Source organism: Salmo salar, chromosome 13 (assembly GCF_965601325.2).
Source record: "Salmo salar chromosome 13, fSalSal1, whole genome shotgun sequence".
Lineage (NCBI taxonomy): Eukaryota > Metazoa > Chordata > Actinopteri > Salmoniformes > Salmonidae > Salmo > Salmo salar.
The window spans coordinates 96282636-96297851 of NC_138303.1; the positions used below are offsets into that span (position 1 = coordinate 96282636).

General features: G+C 44.4%; 1 pseudogene; it reads left to right on the forward strand.

Moving 5' to 3' along the window:
* Positions 1–462: 462 nt before the first annotated feature.
* LOC106568243 (membrane-associated transporter protein-like) overlaps positions 463–15216 on the forward strand; it is a 35037-nt pseudogene continuing 20283 nt past the window's right edge.

The following is a 15216-nucleotide window of genomic DNA, read 5'->3' on the forward strand; positions in this document are numbered from 1 at the left end:
TGGAGAATACCTCCCTTAGATCTTGATATTCCTCTGTGATGTTGGGCTGAAGGGCAACCACAGGACTCTCAACCAACGTGGAACCACAGGGGACAGGAAAGCAGGTCTTCCGGGCATTAAGGTGACCAGTCGGTGATTCTCATCCTCGATCATGACATGGTAGGGTTGTGGCGCTGAAGCCAAGGTAGGCTGAGGATGATCTTGTGAACTGGTGCACTGGTGATGAAGGGGATGTTGTCCTGGTGATTGGGCTCAACGGTGAGGGTGAGTGGTTGGGTGATGTGTGTGATGGTTCCGGATCCTAGAGGCCGACAGTCAAGACCTTGAACCGGAAAAGGAGAGAAGAGCAGGTAGGTAGTAATATTGAGAGCAGAGACAAGGGTCTGATCCATAAAGTTACCCGTGGCGCCGGAATCCACTAATGCTGTAGACACAGGGCATGAGGGACAGTCAGCCAGAGTGATGGGTACTAAAGAGTCTAACAGGAAGAGCAATAGATTGAATACTCACTCCTGGTTCAGGGGATGTAACATCACGTGATCATCCATCTACTTTTTTGACCTTGGAATCAGAGTCCTCCCTGCTAATCAAGGGAGTAAACGTAGCTCTTTATTTTTGTGTAGAAAGCCTTAGCATTTTTTTCTGAATCATCGTTGTCCAAAAACGAATGTAGTCCACTGATTTCCCTATCATTTGTGTCAAAGCGGCCATTACCAAACCCTGCAATTAAACCCAGAGTGAAATCAATTGCACTCTTCTGGTCTACTACTGTGCCGGGTTCCAATTAATTCAGTTTCTCTCCTCCTTTGGCCTAAAAAAGGCTAAGCTTTCTGCATCTTGGTTGTTTTGAGTCTGACAAAGCGTTTATATGGCGACTGCTTGGTTAGCTGTAGTTACTTTCCCAATTAGCTGGTGGCTGTATTGAAAGGGCATTTTTCCCAGGGTTTGCAGTGGTCTGTCTATTTGATGGTTATGAGTGCAGGGTCTATAGAAATAGACAGTGTCCCTGGCCCAACCTCAACTACATGACTCCAACTGTAGTTGTTTGCAAGAGGCTTTAGTTGCTTAGTGATGCATTGTCTTCTGTTTCTGGGCATGTGGTGTGGGTGTTTGGTTCTGAATAGGTCGCACCTGACTAATGGTACATTTTCATGTTGCTTCTCAGTACTTGTATTCCGTTTTTGAATGTATCTAAAGTCTGTTCCTCTCCATTAACTGTGTTTCTGTGTAGGAGTTATGGAGAAGCTGGGCATGGGTCCAGAGGAGCTACTGAAGGAGAACCCTCGTCTGTTCTACTCATGCCTCACTGGCTATGGCTTAAGTGGGGCCAAGGCTGCTGGCCATGACATCAACTACCTCGTCATGTCAGGTAGAAACAACTTCACTGGAATAAAACTCATATTATTTCTCTGACTTTCCATCAGTGACATAAGATGTGGAACGGCTTCAGTTAAAAATCAAATATAGGAAAACTTGTGTACCAATATTGAATTTTAAAAGCCTGTTACAGTGCCTTCAGAGAGTATTCACACCCCATTACTTTTTCCACATTTTGTTGTTACAGCCTGAATTTAAAATGGATTAAATTGCTTTAAAAAATATATATATTTACAAATTAATTAAAAATGAAAAGTTAATGTCTTGAGTCAATAACTATTCAACCCTTTCTTCCCTGATTGCTCAGCTCTAGGAAGAGTCTTGGTGGTTCAAAACATTTTCCATATAAGAATGATGGAGGCCACTGTGTTATTGGGCACCTGCAGAAATGTTTTGGTACCCTTCCCCAGATCCGTGCCTCGACACAATCCTGTCTTGGCGCTCTACGGATAATTCCTTTGACCTCATTGCTTGTTTTTTGCTCTGATATACACTGATCTGTGGGACCTTTTATATAGACAGGTGTGTGCATTTCCAAATCATGTCCAATCAATTGGATTTACTACAGGTGGACTCCAATCAAGTTGTAGAAACATCTCAAGGATGATCAACGGAAACTGGATGCACCTGTGCTCTATTTTGAGTCTCATAGCAAAGGGCTGAATACTTTATGCAAAACTTTCTAAAAACCTGTTTTCACTTTGTCATTCTGGGGCATTGTATGTAGATTGATGAGGAAAATGTGTTTATTTACTAAATTTTAGAATAAGGCTGTAACGTAACAAAATGTGGAAAATGTGAAGGGGTCAGAATACTTTCTGAATACACTAAGTTCAGGAGTAAAAATGTGTCACATAATAGGTTGCATGGACTCACGCTGTGTGCAATAATAGTGTTTAACATGATTTTTGAATGGCTACCTCATCGCTGTACCCCACACGTACAATTATCTGTAAGGTACCTCCGTCGATCAGCGAGTTTCAAACACAGATTCAACCACAAAGACCAGGGAAGTTTCCCAATGCCTCGCAAAGAAGGGCACCTATTGGTAGATGGGTAAAAATAAAGCAGGCATTGAATATTCATTTGAGAATGGTGAAGTTATTAATTACACTGTGGATGGTGTATCAATACACACTCACGACAAAGACACAGGCACCATGAGGCCAATGGTGACTTTAAAACAGTTACAGAGTTTAATGGCTGTGATGGGGGAAAACTGAGGATGGATCAACAACTGCATAGTTACTCCACAATACTAACCTAAATGACGGAGGGAAAAGAAGGAAGCCTGTAAAGAATAAAAATATTCCAAAACATTCATCCTGCACTAAAGCCACTAAAGTAATACTGCAAAAAGTGTGGCAAAGCAATTCACTTTTGGTCCTAAATACAAAGTGTTATGTTTGGGACAAATCTAATGCAACACATTACTGAATAATAATACATGGGACTTACATAGCGCTTTTCATGGACCCAACGTGTCTTTACAACTGAGTACCACTCTACATATTTTCAAGCATAGTGGTGGCTGCATCATGTTATGGGTATGCTTGTAATTGTTAAGGACTGGGGAGTGTTTCAGGATAAAAAAAATAAACTGAATGGAGATAAACACTGGCAAAATCCTAGAGGAAAACCTGTTTGTCTGCTTTCCACCAGACACTGGGAGAGGAATTCACCTTTCAGCAGGACACTAACCTAAAACATGAGACCAAATCTACACTAGAGTTGCTTACCAAGAAGACACTGAATGTTCCTGAGTGGCCTAGTTAGAGTTTTGTCTTAAATCTACTTGAAAATCTATGGCAAGACCTGAAAATGGTTGTCTATCAATGATCAACAACCAATTTGACATAGCTTGAAGAAAAAATAATAATGGACAAATGTTTCACAATCTAGGTGTGGAAACTATTAGACTTACCCAGAAAAACTCACAGCTGTCATTTCTGCCAAAGGTGCTTCTACAAAGTATTAACTCAAGATGGTGAATAGATATTTCTGTATGTCAAACATTTCTAAAAACACGTTTTCACTTTGTCAGTGTCGTGTCTTTGGGCACCATTAACTGAAGACATGTTTATCAAAATAACTCCCTGTAATTATTATCACGCGATTAAACTGATTAATTGTTTAACTGTAATTAACTAGGAGATCGGGGCACCAAGGAAAATATTCAGATTACAAAGTTATAATTTTCCTAATATAACTTTCCTATATCATAACATTATATACACTGCTCAAAAAAATTAAGGGAACACTTAAACAACACAATGTAACTCCAAGTCAATCACACTCCAAGTCAACTGTCCACTTAGGAAGCAACACTGATTGACAATACATTTCACATGCTGTTGTGCAAATGGAATGGACAACAGGTGGAAATTATAGGCAATTAGCAAGACACCCCCAATAAAGGAGTGGTTCTGCAGGTGGGGACCACAGACCACTTCTCAGTTCCTATGCTTCCTGGCTGATGTTTTGGTCACATTTGAATGCTGGCGGGGCTTTCACTCTAGTGGTAGCATTAGACGGAGTCTACAACCCACACAAGTGGCTCAGGTAGTGCAGCTCATCCGGGATGGCACATCAATGCGAGCTGTGGCAAGAAGGTTTGCTGTGTCTGTCAGCGCAGTGTCCAGAGCATGGAGGCGCTACCAGGAGACAGGCCAGTACATCAGGAGACGTGGAGGAGGCCGTAGGAGGGCAACAACCCAGCAGCAGGACCGCTACCTCCGCCTTTGTGCAAGGAGGAGCAGGAGAAGCACTGCCAGAGCCCTGCAAAATGACCTCCAGCAGGCCACAAATGTGCATATGTCTGCTCAAACGGTCAGAAACAGACTCCATGAGGGTGGTATGAGGGCCCGACGTCCACAGGTGGGGGTTGTGCTTACAGCCCAACACCGTGCAGGACGTTTGGCATTTGCCAGAGAACACCAAGATTGGAAAATTCGCCACTGGCACCCTGTGCTCTTCACAGATGAAAGCAGGTTCACACTGAGCATGTGACAGACGTGACAGAGTCTGGAGACGCCGTGGAGAACGTTCTGCTGCCTGCAACATCCTCCAGCATGACCGGTTTGGCAGTGGGTCAGTCATGGTGTGGGGTGGCATTTATTTGGGGGGCCGCACAGCCCTCCATGTGCTCGCCAGAGGTAGCCTGACTGCCATTAGGTACCGAGATGAGATCCTCAGACCCCTTGTGAGACCATATGCTGGTGCGGTTGGCCCTGGGTTCCTCCTAATGCAAGACAATGCTAGACCTCATGTGGCTGGAGTGTGTCAGCAGTTCCTGCAAGAGGAAAGCATTGATGCTATGGACTGGCCCATCCGTTCCCCAGACCTGAATCCAATTGAGCACATCTGGGACATCATGTCTCGCTCCATCCACCAACGCCACGTTGCACCACAGACTGTCCAGGAGTTGGCGGATGCTTTAGTCCAGGTCTGGGAGGAGATCCCTCAGGAGACCATCCACCACCTCATCAGGAGCATGCCCAGGCATTGTAGGGAGGTCATACAGGCATGTGGAGGCCACACACACTACTGAGCCTCATTTTGACTTGTTTTAAGGACATTACATCAAAGTTGGATCAGCCTATAGTGTGGTTTTCCACTTTAATTTTGTGTGTGACTCCAAATCCCAACCTCCATGGGTTGATAAATTGGATTTCCACTGATTATTTTTGTGTGATTTTGTTGTCAGCAGATTCAACTATGTAAAGAAAAAAGTATTTAATAAGATTATTTCTTTCATTCAGATCTAGGATGTGTTGTTTAAGTGTTCCCTTTATTTTTTTTAGCAGTATATTATATTATATTATAGTATAGGCCGATTATCTTCTGGTTTAAATGGTGAATTTTACCTCGCATCCAGTCTCATTCCAAATGTCGTAAATTGTTGTATCTGCACGAATCCAGCCTTTACTAAAAGTCATCCATACATCAATTGTCTTAAAATCATTTATTTACTAAACTAAGTAATTCACAGAAATTATACAAACAGTTGGTTATCGTTACAAAGCATTGGTGGAGTAATGTGCCCTAGTGGGCTAAACAGGCATGGCGGCCTGTTAAACAAACAAGGGGGGTGGGGGCAGTGGAGAAGGCACACAGAGTTGATAAATATTAACAATTGATATGCTAATCCTTTGCACATGAACACTCACTCATTTGGAAACAATTGCAATCAATATATATATTTACGCTCAGTGTGTCGTCGATCTTCGTTGGAAAGGTCGTTCTGTTGGAGAGTTCTCTCTCTCTTCGTTAGAAAGGGTCTTTCAAAGCGACATTCATTAATGTCGTTATAGAATGGATGTTTCGTCGGTCTTCGCGTTCGATGATATCGAGTACTTAGCTGCAGACTAATAATTAATATCAAAGACTTGTTCTTATTCTGTCGGTATCGATCGTCTAAAAGTTAACCACGTGGTGTAGTTAACTTTCAGTAGAGGAATTAGATGGTCAAACCTATTGGCCAACTCGCCATGGAGTGGAGGCCTGGTCTGAAGAAAGTAAATCAGGGTGGGGGTTTTATACGTGAACATAGGACCAGGCGTCATGTGACAAGCCTGTTCTGTCTGTGTCCCTGGGGGGCGTGCCGATGACTGATTTAAGCTTTGAACAGAAATACATTCTATCACATTAACATCAGTACATAGCTTCTCAACGTATTCCAAATAGCTTTATCCTTATTAATACATTTTATACAACCATTTAGATGCAAGTCCCATAGCTGAGGCTATTATATAAACAGTATTATGGTAATATGGCTATATTGTCTCTTCTGAGTATCACAAAATTGTACCAAGCGGACCAGTTCATAGCTGGATTCTTCACCGATCTTTTATACCTTCTCCAGAACATAAATGTCGTTCGGTTCCCCAATTCTGTGAGTTGGAAGAATTTCCTTTGTCTCTCTATGAAACCCCTCTGTGTCTCAACTAGGCCAGGCGGCAGGACATTCTCCTTTAGAATTTTACGACCCCTTCACACAGGGCCTGGGTGGGGGGAGGTAGGTTGGGGGATTGGTGCAAGGGGGAGGGGTCAACTGTCCTCCCTGTACTCAAAGAGGGCAACGTCATGACATTAGTATTGGGTATTGTGAAAAGATGGGTGAGAGAATTTTAGAGAATTCAAGCTGTAGCACAATAAAATGTGGAATAAGTCAAGGGGTAATGATGTGCCCTTTAATATGGAACACAGGGAAGATTCAATTAATCAGATTTTTAGCCCACTTAACCCAAAAATGTAATGTCACCATCGTTGTAAAGCCCTAGTTACTTTGTTGCTTTGACAAAGTCGTTTCTGAAGACTATAATTTATTTTGCGTGATTAGTGATTCATTTACATTTCCCCTTATAACCTGTTAAGTGAACTGAACTCTGGTTTTAAAATGGTGAAATTATATGTGCAAAAGAAACAATTAAATGTTTTTGTTTTGTGGTGGAAAACTGAGCAGGTTGAGCATAACACATCAACCCTGTTAACTATAGATAGATAGGCTAGAAATGTTTTAAGAATACATTTTTTGGGGAAGCTTGCATTCAATTGCCCCTCCATTCCCCCTGTCACAATGGGAGTTATGGTGGATTTAAGATGAAAACTTCAACCCTGTTCATTTAATTGCCACTTACTATAGCCATGTTTCTATGCGTTTTAACGTGCTCTTTATGACAGAATGTAAACATTTGGTGAAATAACGTTTTTTTTTGGGGGGGGGGGGGGGGGATTTACATTGCCCAAAAGGCACTTTATTGGTGGAATGACCCATCTTTTAAACTCAGGCTAATTCAAACCTATTGTTATTAATAATGTATCATATTTCAATTATCATCTGGTATATAATTGAAGGCTATAAATTCAATGACTATGGTTTATTATGTAGCTAATGACTTTCCATTACACTAGACGTTTATTTTAGATAATTTACAGCTTCCTTTCTATGTACTGTACCATTGTCCATACAGACATAAAGGTATCTCCCTCCAATTCTGCCTCGCTTACTCCATGTATTCCCCTCCTCTTGTGTCAGGCTTGTTGTCCATGCTGGGTCGGAGCCATGAGAAGCCCTACGCTCCTCTGAACCTGGTGGCAGACTTTGCGGGCGGGGGTCTGACGTGTGCCTTCAGGGTGGTCCTGGCCCTGCTGGAGAGGACCAAGTTGTGCAGAGGGCAGGTCATTGATGCCAGCATGGTGATAACGAGATCAGCCCAGTTGAGGTCTAAGCAGATCACAACCCTCAGTCCACTTCTACACCCACAGTGCTGTTCTCAGTACACCTACAGTAAATGCTTTCTAAAGACCAATAGTGAAATAATGTTCTGTAGCTCCAGGTACATCTGTATAATGCATATCATAAGACGATAGACATACTGGTTTGTACGTTGCAGCATATTGTTTTTTGCCTAAAGAATGTCGTAGGATATAATGTTTATTTAATAGAAGAAAACTCTGAACCAGGGCCCTCAACAACAACAACAGAAACTTCCAAACTTTTTTCTCTGCTCCTGAAACCTGAACACTGCTCAGACATGGAAATCACAATCACAACACAATCAGCACGTCTTGTGGTGAGCTAAGTACAATCCCCCTCCACACTGCAAAATCACAGATCAATTTCATCTTTTAAAAAACATAGCACCACAAGTAAAAAATACTGTGATATTTTTATGCACTCATATGTACAGTAGCATGTGCATTTTAGAGAGATTCTCCGGTACTTTTGTATACTTTTTAGCCAGCAGTTCTGAAAGTAGTGCCCACGAGCCAAAAGTGGTCCCCGAAAAATGTTTACTAGGTCACATATGTGCAACACGTCATTTCTCTCTCTCTCCAACCACTGAGCCGTTGGGTCCGCCCTGCAACCAACCTCATTGGGTAACGCTGGGCAGGCCTTGTGCTAGCTGTCACTCAAATGCGATTGGCTAGAACTTCAATTGCTAGGGTGCTGGCCCACGTGGGGAGAAATATAGGAAAAATAGTGAGGCACAGCTTCAAGAAAACGGTCGCTTTTAAACTAGGGATTTCATGGCTAATTGAGGTATGTCATTCATTCTGCTCATAGATAATGCATGTATTAACTACACATTGGCTACAAATAGGTGGGATGTAGGATGTGCTCAAGGTTTGGTTTTATTGACTTTTGCCGCAGCTCACTGTCATATTTTATATGTTGGTAGAGCCCTAGACGCTATGCCGCCTGAAGCCCCATTTCTATTTTTCAATGAATATATTAACCTCCCCTCCATGATCGCTGTAAACAACATTACGTTTGCTTGTACTTTCTTTTTCCTCCAGGGTTTGTGGGCACTTTTCCAAAGATAGAGGGGCTGATGCGGTTTCTTCTCTCTTCTAATTATTTGTCCCGTTTTCTAGAAGACCCTCTCAGAGGTAACGGATGTAGCCACTATGCAGAGTCTCCCTGTCATGACTTTAGTAAGCTGTGGGTAGACAGAGGCCTTGTTCTTCCACCAGCTCAGAGGATCTGCAGATCTTTGGAGGAGGGGCTCCTCCAAATAGGATCAGACCTCCATTATGGCATCTGCTGAGGGATTCCTTCGTGCTGCATCCCCAGTTGCTCTCTCGTCAAACAGCAGACGTTTGTGGCAATACTGCTGGTGCTTCTACTCCATCTGATCCCTCTTCTTCCTGTTGCCCTGGTTCCTGAGCCAGCTGACTGATGGGACTGTCCCTTCCTGCTGCTGAGGTTATTCTTTGAAGAGCCTCATCAATCGCTCTGGCGTCACTGAAGGCTAACATCTTAAATCTGGGGTCAAGTGCAGCGGTTTCTGATAGCACGTGACTATATTCCATTCTGTGGAACTTTCTGTCCATTGATGAACATAGGGTGTCCAACTCTGTCACATGTCCTGTGGTTACATTTGCTTCTCTCTGGCGGCTGGCTGTGATTCGCTGCAGACCCTTACACAGGAGTATCATTTTTGAGGCTGTCACATAGCTGAAAAGAGAAAACAGTAACTTATTAGTTCAGGTTCATGTTTTGTCTACTGATACTACATTCTCATCTGCAGCTCATATACATATATAATACTGGATGAAATAATGATGTATTAATAACTGCTTACTGTACCTCTCTCCACTGATCTCCACAGTGACCTGCTCAAAGGGTTCCAGGACTCTGCACACCTCCTCCACCTCCCATTCCTCTTGGGTCAGAGCATCAACAGGTGCATTGACAATGGCCAGGGTAGAGATGATGGCATCCTTTGACTCAAGAAACCGCTTCAACATATAAAATGTTGAATTCCACCATGTAGTGCAGTCTTGTTTAGGCCTTAGCTCAGGCATCCCCATCATTCGTTGTGTAGACTTTCGTTTTTCAGCACCTACTGTGCTCCTGTGGAAGTATTCCACAGCTGCTTTCGCTTTGTCCACAGTGGGCTTCATCACCTTCAGAGCATCTCTTACAATCAAGTTGACTGTGTGGGCAAGACATTTTGGTTGTGTTAGCTGCATTGTCGCTAACACAACAGACCACTTTTCCATCTACTTGCCATTCTCTGGCCACTCTCAACAGTTCCTCTGCCATGTTCTCTGAGGTATGTCTGTCGCTGAACTCAAAGCAGTCCAGAAGACAGGTAGACATCGAAAAATCTTCAAATAAGTGACATGTAACCGACATGTAAGAAGTGGTTACCCTTGATGTCTAGCGGTCAGTGGTAAGGCAAACTGCAGTATATTTTTTTACTCTTTCCCGCACTGAAGTCTGTGTGCTCTCGTACAGTTGTGGAATAAGTGATTTTCAAAGGGTTTTCCTGCTTGGAATTCTGTACATTGGAATTAGACTATTGCTATAACTTCTAAAACCTCTGTCCTCCACGATTGGAAATGACTGGAAATCGGTGGCAATCATTTTAGCCAATGCAATATCAATTTGGGCTTGTTTTTCTACTGACATAGACTGGTCCATAGAAGACTGCGTTGCTGTGGGTCGTGGAGTAGGCCTACTTGACTGAGTGGATACATCTCCACGTGTGGAGGTGCTGGCTCCACCACTATCACTAGCAAGCCCGCTAGTTTCTCAAAGCTCCGCTATAGCTAGCTTCACAGTTGGGTGCATAGTTTGCATATGCCGGTGTAGGTTGTGCGTAGAACCGGCTGTATATGAGATTTTATTTTGGCAAATTCTACACTGTGCTCTAACATTGTCTACATTATTAAAATACATCCAAATGCTACTGTGCTTCTGACTCATTTTCCAACTGTTGTTTTCACAGCTGGCCTTCCTCTCTCTCCTCAGCTGCTAAGTCTGTGACTGAGTGAGTTGGCTCGGCCCTCCCTCACGCATCTTTGGTTCATTGGTTGACACTGCGTGTCTGATTGACAGGAACAACAGGTGAGGCTGTTAGTCTGAGCAGACAGTCAGAACGAATGTGTGCGCTTAAGCATTTAGGCCTATATTATTATTATATATTTTTTTGTTCTTTGAATTAGTTCATTCTTGTGAGCGGACCAAGTAATTTGGCGTCACTCTAAAGCAGAAAAGTGGAATAAACGAGTCAGGAGTTGGTTTCTTGATTGAACAAAGTTCTCTATTGAGGGATTTTGGTCAATACAAACACTCCAACATAATTAATAAAAATCTCCCAAGGAAAAACATACATCTTCTTTTCCAGATGAAACAGGAACACAATACGATTATCTTTAACCTGTTTGGGATAGGGGGCAGTATTTTCACGGCCGGATAAAAAACATACCTGATTTAATCTGGTTACTACTCCTGCCCAGAAACTAGAATATGCATACAATTAGTAGATTTGGATAGAAACCACTCTAAAGTTTCTAAAACTGTTTGAATGGTGTCTGTGAGTATAACAGAACTCATATGGCAGGCCAAAACCTGAGAAGATTCTATACAGGAAGTGCCCTCCGTTTGAGGGTGGAATATGCTTGTACATATCTGTTGAACCTGATATAACCGACACAAGTCCTTCATCAACCGGTACATGAACGGGGTTCCCTGATCAGTTGGGATCGTCTTGGGAAGGCCCACCCGAGAGAACATCAGGAACAATTCCTTGGCAATTCCCTTTGACGCCATGTTACGCAGGGGTATGGCCTCTGGGAACTTGGTAGCGTAATCTACGACCACTAGGATGTACTCGTGTCCTCTAGCGAATTTTGGGAGGGGTCCCACGAGGTCCATAGCTATGCGTTCAAAGGGGGTCTCTATACAGGGGAGAGGAATCAAAGGGTTACGTAGGTGTGGCCGTGGGGCTGTACGCTGACATTGATCACACGTCCTGCAATACCTGGCCACGTCCCGGGTGACACGGGCCCAATAGAATCTCTGCATGATGCTGTCGATAGTTTTGTCCTGTGCCAGGTGTCCTCCTAGGACGTGGGAATGGGCTAACTGTAGGACTGTATCCCTGTATGGTCTAGGCACCATTAGTAATTCCTGGTTTCCCCCCCTTCGTTGCATGTGTATAACCCTTCGCAGGTGTCTTCATCGGTGGTTTCCTGGAATATCTGTCGTAAACGTTGGGTCGCTATTTCTTCCTCTGCTCCAGAGGACGAGGTCGAGGCTACGTCTCCTTGAAGGACTACTACCTCGGGCTTGGATTTAGTTTTTTTCTTCCTTCCTGTCCCCCTTCTTCCCGTGCATAACGTCATCTGCCGAAGCTCTTTATATAGGGGACAGTCTCTCCCGATCAATAATGGCACCTTCAGCTGGGGTACTTTCCCTGCCCTGACTGTACACCTTCCTTTCAAAGTGAGAATAGACAGATTCACGGTGAGGTAATAGTGGGTGTCTCCATGGATACAGGACACAGCTACTTTGTCTGGTAGCAGTGTTGTGGAGGTCACCATCCGCTCCTCTACTAACGTAACCATACTTCCCGAGTCGAGAATGGCTACCACATCTTGTCCTTCTACTCGAACCGGAATCTCTGGGGCTGGGGCTATTTCTGCTAACCAACAGTGTTGAGCCTGCCCTCTCGAACCGGGATGCTTTGGGATGGGCAGCGGACTCCGTGACCTTGGACTCGTCCTTGTTAGAACATTGTGGGGCATAATGGTCTGGAGACTGACATTTATAACACCGCCCTGCTGGGTGGGGGACGACTTCTCCCACCTCCGGAGGGGGTTTGGACGTTTCGGTGGCGGACGCACCGGGGTGAGTCGTGGTACGGGATTTGTAGAATCCTTCCGTTCCTCCTTGACACCTTTTAACAACTCCCCTTTAGATCAGTATGTTTCTACTGCCTGGGCTATGTCGTCGGCTGACAATGGGTTGGCTTGCCCCACGACCCTTTTTAAGTCATTGGGTAATTCCCTCAATATCTTGTCCACTACGAGGGTCTTGATTACATGTCCTACCCCCTTTCCGGGTTCCAGCCACTGTTTCGTCAGTTGTATTAGTGCGAAGATCTGGGCACGGATGGGTTGGTCAGCCGTATAGGTCCATTGATGGAACTTTACGGCTCTATCTCTGGCAGTCAGCTGGTACCGGGACAGGATCTCGGTTTTTAGTCGCCCATAGTCCGCAGCTTCGTGGGAATCCAGGTCAAATATATATATTACTACGAAGTTGCTTAGCAGCTAGAAGCAGAGTTGTCATGTCTGTCGGCGCCATCTTCTTCATTACATATGAAGGCGTCCTACGCCGAAACGTAAGCCTGTTTGTTTGTCCCGTGAATAAAACTCAGATCAATGCAGGCACAGAGTTCTCCTTTTTCTTTATTTTCCTGGATAGTCGCCCGTTGAAGTGTTCTGGAGTAAGGAATATATATATTGTGGCAAAGAAGGGGGTCGAGTGATAAATGGCAGATATGTGAGGGCAGAACTAATAAACGGGCTCTGCCCGATCACTAAACTGACCACCCCGATCAGAACTACAGATCACAAAATGGCCGACTGCCAAAACTACAATTCCCAAAAGCAAGGGGAACCCTCAGAAGGTGGAGCCGACCCACAGATAAAAGGTCAAGAAAAACCAGGAAGAGAGAGAGAGGGCGGGAAGGATCTATGAACCATAGAGAAAGAGAAAATCTACATTGGCTGGATTTACCGTGTACGAGCTGGACTGTTTTGGACTTACCTATTGGCGTTTAGACCTGGACCTACCGAGAACCAGATTTGTGTACCGAACCCTGCTATCCTTGACCTTACCTGCGGCCTGGGTGGACCAGGACAGCGAAACAAACACACAGGTACTGTCATGTTTGAAAGAACTTTCATTCTGGGCTGACTTTGGTGACAGTTTCCCACTTAATTTGTGACAAACGCTCCTAACTTTGAAGAGGTTTGCCACACCACAAAAAAAAAAAAAAAACCTGACTCCCCTTTGGAGTGCTAACTAAACTTTTTTTAATTTAAAAAATAATAATTCTACCTAACCAGCGGTATGCTTAATCCAGTGCCCACATTCTCCACCACGTGTGGCAAACCTCTTCAAAGTTAGGAGCGTTTGTCACAAATTAAGTGGGAAACTGTCACCAAAGTCAGCCCAGAATGAAAGTTCTTTCAAACATGACAGTACCTGTGTGTTTGTTTCGCTGTCCTGGTCCACCCAGGCCGCAGGTAAGGTCAAGGATAGCAGGGTTCGGTACACAAATCTGGTTCTCGTTAGGTCCAGGTCTAAACGCCAACAGGTAAGTCCAAAACAGTCCAGCTCGTACACGGTAAATCCAGCCAATGTAGATTCTCTTTCTCTATGGTTCATAGATCCTTCCCGCCCTCTCTCTCTCTTCCTGGTTTTTCTTGACCTTTTATCTGTGGGTCGGCTCCACCTTCTGAGGGTTCCCCTTGCTTCTGGGAATTGTAGTTTTGGCAGTCGGCCATTTTGTGATCTGTAGTTCTGATCGGGGAAGCCAGTTTAGTGATCGGGCAGAGCCCGTTTATTAGTTCTGTCCTCACATATCTGCCATTTATCACTCGACCCCCTTCTTTGCCACTATATATACTGCTCAAAAAAATAAAGGGAACACTTAAACAACACATCCTAGATCTGAATAAAAGAAATAATCTTATTAAATACTTTTTTCTTTACATAGTTGAATGTGCTGACAACAAAATCACACAAAAATAATCAATGGAAATCCAATTTATCAACCCATGGAGGTCTGGATTTGGAGTCACACTCAAAATTAAAGTGGAAAACCACACTACAGGCTGATCCAACTTTGATGTAAAAGTCAAAATGAGGCTCAGTAGTGTGTGTGGCCTCCACGTGCCTCTATGACCTCCCTACAATGCCTGGGCATGCTCCTGATGAGGTGGCGGATGGTCTCCTGAGGGATCTCCTCCCAGACCTGTACTAAAGCATCCGCCAACTCCTGGACAGTCTGTGGTGCAACGTGGCGTTGGTGGATGGAGCGAGACATGATGTCCCAGATGTGCTCAATTGGATTCAGGTCTGGGGAACGGGCGGGCCAGTCCATAGCATCAATGCCTTCCTCTTGCAGGAACTGCTGACACACTCCAGCCACATGAGGTCCAGCATTGTCTTGCATTAGAAGGAACCCAGGGCCAACCGCACCAGCATATGGTCTCACAAGGGGTCTGAGGATCTCATCTCGGTACCTAATGGCAGTCAGGCTACCTCTGGCGAGCACATGGAGGGCTGTGCGGCCCCCCAAAGAAATGCCACCCCACACCATGACTGACCCACCGCCAAACCGGTCATGCTGGAGGATGTTTCAGGCAGCAGAACGTTCTCCACGGCGTCTCCAGACTCTGTCACGTCTGTCACTTGCTCAGTGTGAACCTGTTTTCATCTGTGAAGAGCACAGGACGCCAGTGGCGAATTTTCCAATCTTGGTGTTCTCTGGCAAATGCCAAACGTCCTGCACGGTGTTGGGCTGTAAG